The 14,907-nt window shown below is 41.4% G+C and overlaps 1 protein-coding gene across 2 annotated transcripts in view; it reads right to left on the minus strand.

Moving 5' to 3' along the window:
• Nucleotides 1-14,907, minus strand: part of LOC103252361 (serine/threonine-protein phosphatase 2A 55 kDa regulatory subunit B beta isoform) — a 281,419-nt gene that overhangs the window by 184,860 nt on the left and 81,652 nt on the right. The window lies entirely within an intron of this gene.

Here is a 14,907-nt window from a genome sequence, read left to right on the forward strand (position 1 = left end):
TCTACCATAATCTTTGGCATATTCCTTTCCCCATTCTACACTATAGCCAAACTAGATAGGCTTCACTCTAGTGCCTGGCCAGGAGAGAGTCCCGGATGCCTGTTGAATGGACAACAGAAAAACAGAATTAATCACTATGCCCTTTGTTGTTGGCACTCCCTCTGGCTAGGTGTTCTTCCCCAGTCGCTAGTCCAGTAATACTCTCCAGCAATCCCTGTTCTTTGGGATCTACTTTAAATACCATCTAGAGGATAGCAGTGCATTGTTGGTGTCTATTTCATTCATTCATTCATTTGTATATATCTCATCTCATTCTAAAATGGTTAAGGCATCACATGCTAGCTGAATTACATGGAAGGATAAAAACATTCATGGTTTTGTGAAGATGTAGTCTTCAGTGTCAAAGCAAGCCATCTTCATTCCAATTCTCATCCACATCCCAGATGATGATGATAAGAGCAGCTGACACTATTGACAGAGGACTTATTATTTGCTCTGGACTGTGTTAACCTCTTCATTTATAATTACTTCACTCACACACACAGTACCACCATGATATGTGTATTATTCCCAAGTTACAAGTGAGGAAATTAAAACAGACACACTAAGTAAATCTACCCCAAATCACACAGTAATGGCAATGTGAATATATCAACCCAGGTCTAAGTCTAAATCTTTGCGCTTAGCCACTACCTTATCCCACACTTCTTTCATAATCCTCAACTTGCCTCAAACAGATGTGAAAGTGTGTCTGTTGAACTGTATACTTGAAGAAGACAATTTGGGTATTTCATTTGCCTGCCTGAAGCCAACTATCCAAATGTGTGTCATCATTTGACTACCTGGTTATTTAGATCACATGGACACAAGAATCTGGATATTTGAAAAACTGTGATGCTCAAGCAATTACTTCAGATCTCTTCTGAATTCCTAGCCCCACAGAATACCCAGGCAAGGCATTTTTCATGAAAACAAAACAAAAGAGATCTGAGCTGAAAGAGAAACATTTTAGACAAAAAAAAATTGCTTAAATATTATCAGCGCAAAAATGAATTTTCTTATAACCTACCACAACATTTCACAGAATCAGAGTCGTCCTAATGTGATACTTTATGAAACCAGAAAATTTAAGGATATTACAACCAGATGAAACCCAATTGACATTCAAATAAAGGAAGAAGGAAGATGCTATGGATGAAATAACTTTTGAACCAATCTGGATTCAACATCATCCATTGCCATAATAGAACCAGAACTCTTATGCAGATCTTGAGGACCTTAACACTGTTGCTTCAAACCAAAATAAAGACACCACTCTGAACTCTCTTTGCGTTTAGACTCTTTGGGGTTCTGTATTAATCCAGGAAGCTCAGGATCCACAGCTGCCCCTGTGGTGTACCCACCAAATTATAAAATGATAAAGTCCCAAGAGGCAGCTCCCAGGAATTCACACTTCAGCCTGCCTGGCTGATGACTGCTGGACTCCTCCAGTTACTAGCAGCTTTTCCTCTTCACTCTCTCTTGATTTTTACTTCTTGCACACATCACATCATACATAGCAAAGGGTACGATAGCCTTTAAACATAATACCTCAATACTCAATAGTTATTTTTTTCTTTGCTCTTTTTTTATAGAGTTGATCCATTGTTTTTCAACATTTGCTTCATGCATGGTGACCACCTTGGCTTCTGAAATTCCTTTGGCTATTCTACTATAAATGCCTAACTTAATTGAGGGGTGAGAGAGAGAGGAAGGGAGAGGAAAGAGGAGAGGAGAGACAAAGAAGGAGGAAAAAGAGAAAGGAGAATGTAGATAGAAAGGAGTATCTAGGAGTGTCATAGGATAACTTATAAATATGGTAAAAATTTCTTAAGCCTGCTGTCACATATTCTGACTCAAATTTTGCTTCTAGGAAAATTTCTCCCAGTTAAGCAAAAAATAAGGGTTATTAAAAATATAGAAAAGCTGGGTGGGAACGGTAGCTGACAACTGTAATCCCAGCACTTTGGGATGCCCAGGTGGGAGAATTGCTTGAGCCCAGGAGTTCAAGACAACATATTGAGACCTTATCTCTACAAAAAAAAAAAAAATCAGCCAGGTGCGGTGGTGCACTCTGTAGTCACAGCTACTTAGGAAGCTGAAGAGGGTAGACGCTTTCAGCCAAGGAGTTTGAGACTGCTGTAAGCTGTGATCATGCCACTGCACTCCAGCCTGGGCAACAGAATAAGACTCTTGACTCAAAAAAGAAAAAGTAATAATATTTAAAAGTTGAACACAACTAAATATCTGAGAATAGAGGATAGTTAAATAAAATACGGTACATTTTTTTTTTTTTTTTTTTGAGTTGGTGTCTCACTCTGTTGCCCAGACTGGAGTGCAGTGGCCGCTCCCGGCCACCACAGCCTTGACCTGCTGGGCTCTGGCGATCCTTCTGCCTCAGCCTTCCGAGTAGCCGGAATTACAGGCGCGAGCTACCACGCCCGGCTGATTTTTTATTTATTGTAGAGATGAGGTCTCGCTGCCCAGGCGGGTCTCGAACCCGCGGGCTCAGGCAATCCACTCACCTCAGCCTCCCAAAGGCGCGGGATTACAGGCTGAGCCACCAAGCCCGGCTAAAATACGGTACATTTTGTATGGTAGGTTTTATAAGCTACTGAAAGTCACGTGATTGAAGAGTATGTGATGACAAATCCATGATCTATTCTTATTAGAAAAGTCCACGTGGTCATGTCTCATCCCCAGGGTTAGTTTATGGCTCCGGTGGCACCGCGCAGTCAGCCAGATTGAAATGAAGATATTCGAATGAGGGAAACATTGCAGATTCTGTATAAGTTATAGTGTGGGATAGTCTACGCCCTGGTTTCATTGAAAACATATATGCACTGAATAAAGAGACCAATCTTTTCCCCAAAATGTTCACAGAACATATATCTGGGTGCTTTAAGCATTCTTGCTCTGGGCCTATCGTTTTCTTTGCAGTCGATTTAATAGTATAAGTAATCTAAAATTTTTCTATTTACACTTTTTGCATTTTTCCTATTTTTCAAAGTCCATAAAATTTTTATAGTAAGATAACACCATGCTGTTTTCAAATAATTAATGTCAGAGGCAGCAAATGGTTTTTTAAAAAATAATAAAACACTCCTTTGACACAAAGCACCCAGTAGGAGATTCTTGGAGGTGAGTGCCTGTCTTTGCAACAGTCAACAGACACAGGATTATGGACAGTGCCCCTGCAAGTTCCCAACAGCATGCATGACAATTTTCCATGAATAGGAAGCAAAGCCTCTGAGGAACAAGGACTTTAATCACTGAACATCACTTCCATCCCAGGGCATTGCAGACACTTTGTCTGGCTGGGGGATAAGGGGAGCCAGAAGGCTGTCCCTCTGCCTCAGTGAACCATATTAGTAACTTATCACATTCAAGCATCAGGGAGAAGAAAAACAGGAGTGTACGTACGCATCTTTCAATGTAACTCTGTGTGTGTTTACCCGATAATTCCCCAGCCTACAATACTTGGCCTATAAAGGAAGAAGCAGCACCAAAACGATGAAGGGTTGATCAGATTACCTCAAAAGCATATGCCCCGAGGAGAATTCCAGCTGGTTAAAAATTTACCCTTGCCTTCTCTAACTGTAAATTTAAAAAATTCAACCTATGTTTTCCCCCAAATTGCAACCGACTTCCTGTTTTGCCTGTACAATGGAATGAAGTGCAAAAAGCTTTTCACAGTAAACAGCTGTGAAAACAAAACAAAAGGGAAACTCAGTAAAGCTAACAGTGTGAGAAGAAGGCAGCCTCAGTCCTCTAAATTAGTGGTCCCCAACCTTTTTGGCATCAGGGACCAGTTTTGTGGAAGACAGTTTTTCCATGGACTGGGGGACAGGGAGATAGATGGTTTGGAGATAATTCAAGTGCATTACATTTATTGTGCACTTTATTTCTATTATTATTACATTGTAATACATAATGAAATATATAGCATCATTGCCTCAGCTTCACTCCAGATCATCAGGCATTAGAGTCTCATAAGGCGTGGACAACCTAGATTCCTTGCAGGTGCAGGTCATAATGGGGTTTGTGATTCTATGGGTATCTCATGTCACTGACCAACAGGAGGCGAAGCTCAGGCTGTAATGCAAGCATTGGGGAGCAGCTGTAAATACAGTTGAAGCTTCCCTTGCTCTCCCACCACTCACCTCCTGCTGTGTGGCTTGGCTCTTAACAAGACACAGATGTTAGAGTCAATGGCCTGGAGGTTGGGGACCCCTGCTCTAAATGACTAAGTTTTCATGCATTTGTAAAAGAAATGTAATCATTATTTTTAAGTAAAGAATGTTGCCATATCATCTTGAAATACTGCTATGAATGAAAATTCTTCCAGTTTTATTTTAACTAAGAAATATATTTGTACTTGTAGCACTGGTGGGAAAACTGACTCAAGACAACACTCCTTGGGAACATTAGATTTTCCCCCACCACAATCTTTTTTATCTTATTCACAGTTTTAGTAAATATCATAACTTCTGGTGACAGCAAATCAGAATTAACATCAATTAGAACTGCAATTCTAAATATATACAATCTAACTGTATGTTGGTCTTCTACTTACTATTAAAAGTGCTAGTTCAAGTTGACAAACATATCAATACAATTTCTTTTTGTCTGGATCTCAACTTTACAGAATAATGACTGCCATATTGATATTAAAACATTGGTTTGTTTGTTTTTTTCTCATAAGATAAAATATCTCCACTCCACAAAAGAAGGTTCCATCACATTCACTTTACATAACATCAGTTTCCTGGTGAGGTCAGCAGCAGACATTTCTGACCTGTCAGAACCATGAAATTTTAGAACTGGATACACGTAAGTCAGATACAAATTTAGAAAAGAATAAAAGAGTTGGAGAGCCAACTTGTGGAATCTATGACTGCAAAGAAAAAAGCAAATAGAAAAGAAGAATTGCCCAAGAGTGTGTGTAGGTGAAATGCTATGGAGAAGAGCTCAACTCAAGGATCATTTCTGGACCTTAGGGCAATTCTAGAGCTCCCCCTACCCTTTTCTGGGCACACACATCAGTAAATACCACTTCAAATGGACTGCTGAGTTTATCCAGGTTGTCAAGTTAAGAGCTCCCAGAGGTGGTTGGCCAGGTGCCAGTCATGAAGCTGGTACTTTCCTGTTCATCCCACAACCTGATGAGGAAGACAGATGCTGCCACCTCCTAAGACCACTGGCTGTCACAGCACCCACTCACCTGGGGTTACTGATGACAACCACTGCCATCAAAGTGCTATTCTTAGGGACCAGGTTATTCCCTGGTGTTTAAAGATGTTTATATTGCTCCCTGCTTTCACTGAACTCTTTTTTTTTCATAACTCTTTTACTGTTTTTGTATCAACTATTTTCTTTCTTTGCCTATATTGATGCTTCTTGGAATCACCTGGAAAGAGATGATGTTGGTTTGATTTTTCTCTGCCTCTCTCCTCAACCCCCAAATTGGTAGAGAAAAAAAATGACATAATTTGGTATGATATAATCTAGCAATTTCCTTCTTGTTACAGATCAATCTTCAGAGAGAGAGGGGGGAAAGTTTCCTAAAAGCAATAAAAAGATAGGGCCTCTAAAATTTTCTTTAATTCAACCATCTCAGGAAGATTTTATTTACAGCCAAGCTAACAACCATAACTCTTGTTATTTATTTCCTGCTTATTATAATTCCACCAAATGCATAACACTTTACAGGGTTCATCTTGTTCATTTTCTACAACTCTATGGAGTGGTCACTCCCAAGAATCCCTCTTTTGCAGATAAAAAGCTGAAACACAGGCCAGGCACAGTGGCTCATGCTTGCAATCCCAGGTCTCTGGGGGACTAAGGCAGGAGGTTTGCTTGAGCCCAGAGTTCAAGACCAGCCTAGGCAACATAGTGAGACCTCATCTCTACAAAAAAAAAAAACAACAGCCAGGTGTGGTAGTATGCATCTGTAGTCCCGTTACTCAGGAGGCTGAGGTCAGAGGATTGCCTGAGGCTGTGGTGAGCCATAATAGAGCCACCGCACTTCAGCTGGGGTGACAATGTGAGACTCTGACTCAAAAAAAACAAACCCTGGAGCACAGGGAGGTTATGTGGCTCTAGAAACAGAGCTGGGATTTAAACTTTAGGTCTGTCAAAAATTAAACAAACATACAAAAACAGTGCTCACAACTACCCTGTGACTTTCTGTCCCATAGCCTGCATTGAGGGTTGCAAACTCAGATGTCAGGCAGGTCACTTCCAAGAGTGGAACAGGCTGAGAGGGGAATGTGACAGCTGGGAATTCTCACACAGGATCAGTGGACCCACTGACTAGTTGTGGCCATGAAGAACCTACGTGCCTACTGTGGCCATGGGAGCAGGTTTTTAAAGGGAAGATCAAAAGATGGATATTTTTAACATTTAAAAATCACCTGATTTTTAAAAGCTGGTAACTCATTTAAAAAATATTTTGACACTGAGGGTCCGCTCTATACTGACTGAACAAAAGCCATCTGTAGTAGGTGGAGTTCAGCTCAGGACCACTAGTTTCCAACCACTATATCTTTCTTTCTTTGGGCTCAGACTTTAACAAGTGTGATAATAACATGCTGCTTCAATAAAACAGCACATCTTTGGCTTTTAAATCTCTCTCTCTCTCTCTCTCTCTCTCTCTCTCTCTCCCTCCTCCCTCCTCCCATCGGCCCCCCCCCCCACTGTGGTAAGGGGAAGAGCAGCACACTATCTTTCTTTCCCTCTCTGCTTTCAGAGGCAGAGTAGAAACTGGCAGACTCAGTGGAGGGAGGCCTGCTTTTTCAGCTGTTGAGGAGAATCTCTCCCTCCAGGCTGTTGTGGGAGCATTTCAGGCTGCCTCCAGCTTGTTCATGGAGTTCAGCTACACACTGGCTTCCACAGAGTCTAGCTGCATTTTGTGTTTTGGAGAAGGAAAAAAAAAAAATCCCTGTCAAACTCTGAAAAATATAGCGCAGCCTCAATTATGTCTCCCCAAGTTTTAGAGATAATGGCAAATTCCACACTCACCAAGCACATTTTTTTTCCTTAGCACACCCTGGTTAAAAAAAAAAAGGTAAGAGTAAATGTTCTCCAAAGTAAGGAGGCTGAGCTTGGTCACAGCAACCTACAATGTAGCGTTAAGAAATCTGGAGACACGTTGAACACCCATGAGGGGTACTCTTCACATATAAGCCTTGGGCTTACAACGAGAACCCCTACAACAACAGAAGCGAATCTCTCTGCTTTGGGATTCTGACACACAAACCTCTGTATTCACTCATTTTTCTCAGTTTCTTCCAGAGACCTTAGCATCAGCAAATCAATCTTGCTTACTGTTGTATGCCCAGCACCTGGCACAAACATTAGTAAATATTTGTGGAATAAATGAATAAAATGAAAGAAAGGCTCAGATCAGTTGGGACCAAGATAGCATCTATGCAGTGATTTATTCATTCAAATATGTTGGAATGAACTCAGCACCCTAAGGAGTGCACTGAGAAACAAAAGGCAGTCACTGTTCAGACCACTGTGAGGCCTTTGTTTTGCTCTGTAGGGTGGATTCTGAGGGCAACAGCTGATTCTATCTGGACAAAGGAAGGAGAAGGAGGATTCTGAGTGGCTATGTGGGTGAAAAGGAAAGAGAAAATAGCTGAAACGAGGTGGGCAAATGGGCAAGACATGGGAGAGAGACAAGAGATGCCCGGCTCATAACCTCTCTTCAGTCTCTCCATACATCTTTCAATAAAACAGTCACTATCATCCATTATTTTGGAGTCAAGTAACACAATCAATATTAATAGTATAGCCAGCACACAAACCATCTAGGATGAAACAGCCAGGGAAATAAAACCTTACATGACAACATGAAAACTGCTCAAAGCTATTCACGAAACACTGTTGATTTATGCAAAGACATTTGTTGGGCATCTGCTATGAGCCAGGCATGTGCTGGTCCCGGTGACTTGGCAGATAAGATGGTCAAGGTCCCCTGCCCTTGAGGACAGAGAGTTGATGCCTCAACGGGAGGGGGCCGTGTCAGGGCTGGGTCTTTGAGGGGATAAAGAGGGGTAGTGATAATGGATGAGACTCAGTATTAATCGGTGGTCAGGTTGGTCCCTTGAGGTGTGACAACAGGTTGAAACCTGAAGGATGGGGTGAGGCCAGTCTTGGAAGGTCTATGGGTCAAACTTCCAAGAAGAGACCAGAGAGGCATGTGAATGGCCCAAAGTGGGGGCGAGGCAAGTGGTGGGGGGAGGGTGTCGCAGACGGCCAGGCAGGCAGGGGCCAGAGAGGGAGAGAACACCACTAGGTCTGTGAGGAGATCGGGTAGACAGGCAAAGTCTCAGGCAAGTTGACTGAACCGCAAAGGTAAAATGTAATCACAACACGAGGGCCTTGACACACCATCTCTGGGGGAATGTGCTCAAACACTAGCCCTCCAGGGAGCAGGAAATAATGTAGTCTAGCTAATTGCCCTTAGGGACTGCTCTGTGTATGAATGTAAAACGAGGGATTAGCCAGCCCCAGATGCAAATGAAAAGGGCACAGTGGGTCACTGGTTTTCCAGAAGACTCTTCCCACTTGAGGTAGAAGTGAAAATGCCAATTACCCTCATTTCTGTGGAAGGGAATTGGGAGAGGAGAAACATCAGAAAACTATGCTTCCGATTGGCTTGAAAATCATAACAACCACCCCAAAATTAAGAGAACAGGAAAGAAAGCCCTTTGCTCTTGGGACCTTGAGTGATTAGAAAGAGTTGTTATTTGGCTGATTTTCACACTTCATTAGCATATGCATGATTTAATGAGGGAACATGCTGGGGGGCTGGCAGGGCGAGGGCAACTCTTTCTACCCATGACTGAAAACTGGGGCAGCAGCACTGGGAGAGCTTAATTACGCCAGCGAGGCGACGAGGTGAGCGCACAAAGGGGCTGAGCACATGGGAGCCTTGGAACACGCAGAGGCCTTGCCATGAGCACCCCTGAGTGAGGGCCCAGGCGGTGCTGTAGAGCTCCCTTCCGAGGACAGCCCCACCTGCACAAAGCAGCACGCTCCCCATTCCTCGTGTCGCCTCCATCAGACATTCCGTTTTTTCTCCAAAACTCCAGCAACACCGAGAAGACTAAAGCATTATATTAGGTTTGCCTGCCTTCCACCTAGCATTGAGAAGAGGAAACAAGCGGGGTGACATTTCAGGGGCAGAATAAAATGAACTCTTGAAGAAGAGTCAGGTTTTCAATTTTAATTTGGGATGACCAGGTGAGATACGTAAGCAGAGCAGCAAGGATTAAAAAAAGTCACAGCAATACATCACATTCATTTTCCACCACTCAAAAGAAGATGAAAAAGAGGAAAAGGAAAAAAAAGGTGAAGAGGCGACATGCAATGGGAGGACTCACCCATGCACAGTCATCTTCTTTCTGTACCTATTTCTCTGCTTGCGTCCTTTGAAGGGACGCATATATAACTCCAAAAGTGATTATAATAGCGTCGGTCTTTCTGAGAAGAGTGGCAGGGGATTTTACAACTCTCACCTTACACCATGTTCCATGTCCTGTAACTTGAAAATTGTGTCAATATCATATTGCTATATATTGGTGCATTGGTCTATTGTGAAATGATTTGTCAAACTTTTTCTGCTTCTGGTACCTCTTCCATGTCAATTCTCCCTTCTTTTGTTAAGAAAATCCTATTTTTTTCTTTCTTTCAGTCCAATCTGTTGTGTGCGATATGTGTGTGTGTGTGTGTGTGTGTGTGTGTGTGAGAGAGAGAGAGAGAGAGAGAGAGAGAGAGAGAGAGAGAGAGAGAAAGGCCTGAGCTAATCAGCATATTCCATGCCCCTGGCAACAGTGATTGGCTCATACATTACAAAAAAAAAATCCAACTCGGACCAATGAGAGTTAGGTCCAGACTTTTGTTGCTACGCTGAGAAGATTCCAACATATTACTTTTGCTCCCTTCACACCCACTCCTCAAAGCTCTCCAAACATGTCAAACATGTTCATACCTCTGTGCTTCTACAGATGCTATTCCACTTCTTGAATGAATGAAGAAATCCATCAGTACTTCCATATGTTATTTTGGCTTGAATCCCCAAACCTTATGCTACCACATTTAGTTTAATAAGCACACATTCACTACTATTTATTGTACCAGACCATTGGCTGTCTCCCCAGCAACGATTCTCCACTTCTGCCAGCAATCCCCCGACTCTCCTATTTCTCACCCTCAAGTAGAATTTAGGTGGTGCCGATCCCTCCCACAACATCAGAGTTGGGCCCTAATTGGCTTAAGTCCATCAGGTATTCCATCTCACCAAGGATAGGGACTTGATCTAGGGATGGGCACAGAATCCAGAGAGAGCTAATGAGATGCTAGGAGATGTTTCCTAAGGACTTAAGGAGATGTGAAACTCTGCACTATGGCAACCAATTTCCTACCACAATTGGCTGGAACAGCTTCTAGATCTCCACAGAAGCAGAAGAGAGACATTACTGACCCAGGGTGAAACAGCTAAGCTCTAGATCAAGCCTTAGTTCAAATTAGGGTTCTTCTGAACTTTTAAGATGTGTGTGCCAAATTTTGATTAAGCAAATTTTTATTATAATTTTTCAGCCTATTCAACCAAAAGATTCCTGGCCAACAGTGACAAAAAAACTGTTAAATGTTTCCCATCAGAAACCTGTGGGAAATTATAAACTATCTTCTCAGTCAACTCCACATTGTTCACGCCTTCATCCATTCAACATATACTTGAACATTCTCTATATGTCAGGTCCTCTTCCAGGTTGTTGAAAGTATAACAGTGAAGACAAGCAAATATTCCTTCAGCACCTAGATTCCAGTGGAGGGAGATATGTAATAATAGGTAGGCCAGGCGCGGTGGCTCAAGCCTATAATCCCAGCACTTTGGGAGGTCAAGGTGAGAGGATTGCCTGAGTCCAGGGGTTCGAGACCATCCTGGGCATTTTGGTGAGACCTCACCTAAACAGTAAATGAAAAAAAAAAAATAGCCGGGCATGGTGGCACATGCCTATAGTTCCAGCTACTTGGAAGGCTGAGGCAGAAGGATCACCTGAGCCCAGCTGTACGAGGCTGTGGTGGTCATGAGCGTGCCACTGCACTCTAGCCTGGGTGACAAAGTGAAACTCTAACTCAAAAAAAAAAAATCAAATAAAATAAATAGGTAGAGTTGTAGGGTGTGTTAGAAGGTGAGTATGGGGAAGTAACAGAATAGGTTAAGGGAGCTCGGAAAAGCATTTTCTGATAGGCCTCACTGAAAAGACAACACCTGAACAAAAGCTGGAAGGAAGTAAGGAAATTGGCTATGCAGGTGTCTGGGAGAAGAGCAGTTCAGGTAGAAGGAATAGCAAGTGTGAAGGTCCTCAGGACTGGGGAGTCCAAGCAGCAACAAGAAGGCTGCAGCTGAGAATCTGAAGAAGTAGCTGGATACATAAGTCTGGAATGCAGGAGAGAGCACTGGACTAAAAATATAAATTTGGAAGTTATTGGCGTATAGATATTACTTCAAGTCATGAGACTAGATGAAGTAATAAAGGGAATAATTGTCGATGAAAAGAGTGGGGCCAAGTAATAATTCATTTAATTAGTTCATTTAATCCCTACAATAACCTTATGAAGTCAGTTGCCATCGTTATTCTAATTTTACAACCAAGGAAATCGAGGCTCAGAGATTTTAAGATCATATTTGGCCAAAGAGCACACACGCTCAACTGCATATATGCACATAAAGAGTCGAGCTGGGACTGAAACCCAAGCAAGTCTGACTATGGAGTCTGTGTTCCAAACTATTAGATTGGTGCAAATGTAACTGCAATTTTTGCAAGTTGAAATTTGCCATTTGATATTAGAACGTATTCTTAATAAATGTGGTTATGTTATGCATCATTTTAATGCTAATTTCTCATTTTATTTTATTTTTTGCTAGTGACTTATGACTTGCTGTTATATTTATTTTAGACTACAGAAATGATGTTAGACAAAAAGTAAATTTGAGTGATTTTCTTATTTGAGTTCAGCAGAGACAACTGCAACATCAACAAAGCATTTGGTCCAGGAACTGCTAATGAATGTACAGTGCAGTGGTGGTTCAAGAAGTTTTGCCAAGGAGATGAGAGCCTTGAAGATGAGGAGTGTAGTGGTTGGTCACTGGGAGTTGACAACAATCAACTGAGAGCAATCATCAAAGCTGATCCTCTTACAACTACCCGAGAAGTTGCCAAAGAACTCAACATTGAACCATCCTAAAGTCTTTTGGCATTTGAACACTTGGAAAGGTAAAAAAGCTCGATAAGTGCCTCATGAGCTGACTGAAAAAAAAAATCATCGTTTTGAAGTGTCATCTCTTATTCTATGCAACAGCAATGAACCATTTCTTGATCAGATTGTGATGTGTGGCAAAAAGTGGATTTTATATGACAACTGACAATGACCAGCTCAGTGGTTGGACAGAGAAGAATCTCCAAAGCACTTTTCAAATTTGCACCCAAAAAAGGTCATGGTCACTGTTTGGTGGTCTGCTGTCAGTCTGATTCAGCTTTCTGAATCCCGGCAAAACCATTACATCTGAGAAGTATGCACAGCAAATCGATGAGATGCACCGAAAACTGCAATGCCTGCAGCTGTCATTGGTCAACAGAAAGGGCCCGATTCTTCTCCACGATAATGCCCGACCACACATCGCACAACCAATGCTTCAAAAGTTGAACAAATTGAGCTAAAAAGTTTTGCCTCATTTGCCATATTCACGTGACCTCTTATCAACCAACTACCCCTTCTTCAAGCATTTCAACAACTTTTTGCAGGGATCACGCTTCCACAACCAGCAGGATGGAGAAAATGCTTTCTAAGAGTTCGTCGAATCCTGAAGCATGGATTTTATGCAACAGGAATAAATAAACTTATGTCTCGTTGGCAAAAATGTGTTGATTGTAATGGTTCCTATTTTGATTAATAAAAATGTGTTTGAGACTAGTTATAATGATTTAAAATTCACAGTCCGAAACCACAATTACTTTTGTGCCAACCTATTATCCGACACTGCCTCCTATTCCCAAGTGGGATTGTTTAATCAGCAGATGGGTGTTTAGGGGTAAAAATAAGAAGAGTGTACAGGACCTAAGAGTGAGCAACCAAGCTAAAAGAATTCAATTTCCTCCCTCCAAGGTTAGGCAGGACTGCAAATGCAATGTCCAGACCAAGTTAAGGGCTGAGGTCATTGTATTCAAACACAGTGGGCCAATGTGCTCAATGGTCCTCACACTTGGTGGGAGTCACTTGGGGATCTTCTGAAAAGACACAGATTTCTAGGTGACCATGCCTAGACATTGATTCAGTAGATACTGGGTAGAGCTTGGGAATTTTATTTTGTCACATCTCAAGAAACTCTGCATGCCTACTTAAGAAATACTGCCATAGAAAATCTACTTTGGCTTGCCACTGTCCAATAACTCTTCCCCTCAAAGCACCAATAAAATTGGACTTTAATTCATCTTAGCTTCACAGATGGAATTGTAACATAAGAAAGATATCTGTGCATGGCTAATGACTACAGCTTAGCTTAGAAAAATAGTTTGATACACTTTATAAAGATCTTCAGTCTTCTTTTGTCACCTACAATCAGTTTCCTACTTGAACTAAAATTGGTGTTATTCTTTTATTTATTCATATTAGTAAATGAAACGATCTTGAAGTTGCACAGACAATAGTGGGTTTTCATGATATACTCATTGAAAAGATAAGATCTGTGAGGAATTTATGTCTTGCACTTTTCAGTGGCAACCCAAACTTAGTCAGATGTCTCTGTCTAACAACAGTTGTAATCATAATGTAATAGCTTTTAACTTTTGCTAACAAGTACCTATACTTTACAATAAACTGCCAAGTAGAGCTATAAATAAAGTGAGTTGCTATGACTGTCCACTTTCTTTTTAGTTCTGATCAAATAGACAAGTACAAAGTTTCTCAGACATGCACGTATTATAACCCCAATATTTCAGCACTTGAGAAGCCTGGAAAAACATTTTAAAAATAGTTGATATTTGCTTCCAATTTGGCTTGAATCTAAAGATAATCACACAAATGATTTCCTTCAATACCAAATGCCATTACCAAATGTCTGCACATCCTATTGCTTTCTGTTTCTACTTAGGGTTTTGAAAACAGGCCTCACAAATTTTTCCTATTTTAGTGATGCGACTAATCACCATATTAATATGGTGCAGTTTGATTTAATTTAAGAATTGTTGGGAACCACTGACTCATCCAATTTATTGGTTTGATTGGGAGATAATAAAATGGGGCTGGACTAATTTCCGAAACAGGAAAACCAAGACAACAAATAGTGGTTTCTGCCTTTACCACCCCACAACTTTTGAAAATATGGGGGCAAAGATGGAACCATTTTTCATTCCTATCCACCAACTATCCATCTTTTAATCAATTGTATTAAACATTTGCATAGCACTATCATGTAGTGATTAAGATTATGGGACCTAGTTGCATGGTCATGAACAGGTTGTCAGTTTCTTCACCTGCAAAACTGGGCTAGTGAAAGTATCCACCTCATAAGGACTGCTGAGATTAGTTAGAATCCCACTTCTGGGTATACATCCAAGGGAATAAAATCACTAACTGGAAGAGATACATGCACTTCTATATTCACTGCTGCACTATTCACAATAGCCAAGATAGGGAAACAACCTGTGTCCATCAACAGATTAACGAATAAAGAAAATGTGACGCGCGCACGCGCACACACACACACACACACACACACACACACACACACACACTGGAATATTGTCCAGCACACACACACACACACACACACACACACACACACACAGAAAT

Source organism: Carlito syrichta, unplaced genomic scaffold (genome assembly GCF_000164805.1).
Source record: "Carlito syrichta isolate Samal-C Ts95f unplaced genomic scaffold, Tarsius_syrichta-2.0.1 Scaffold155284, whole genome shotgun sequence".
NCBI lineage: Eukaryota > Metazoa > Chordata > Mammalia > Primates > Tarsiidae > Carlito > Carlito syrichta.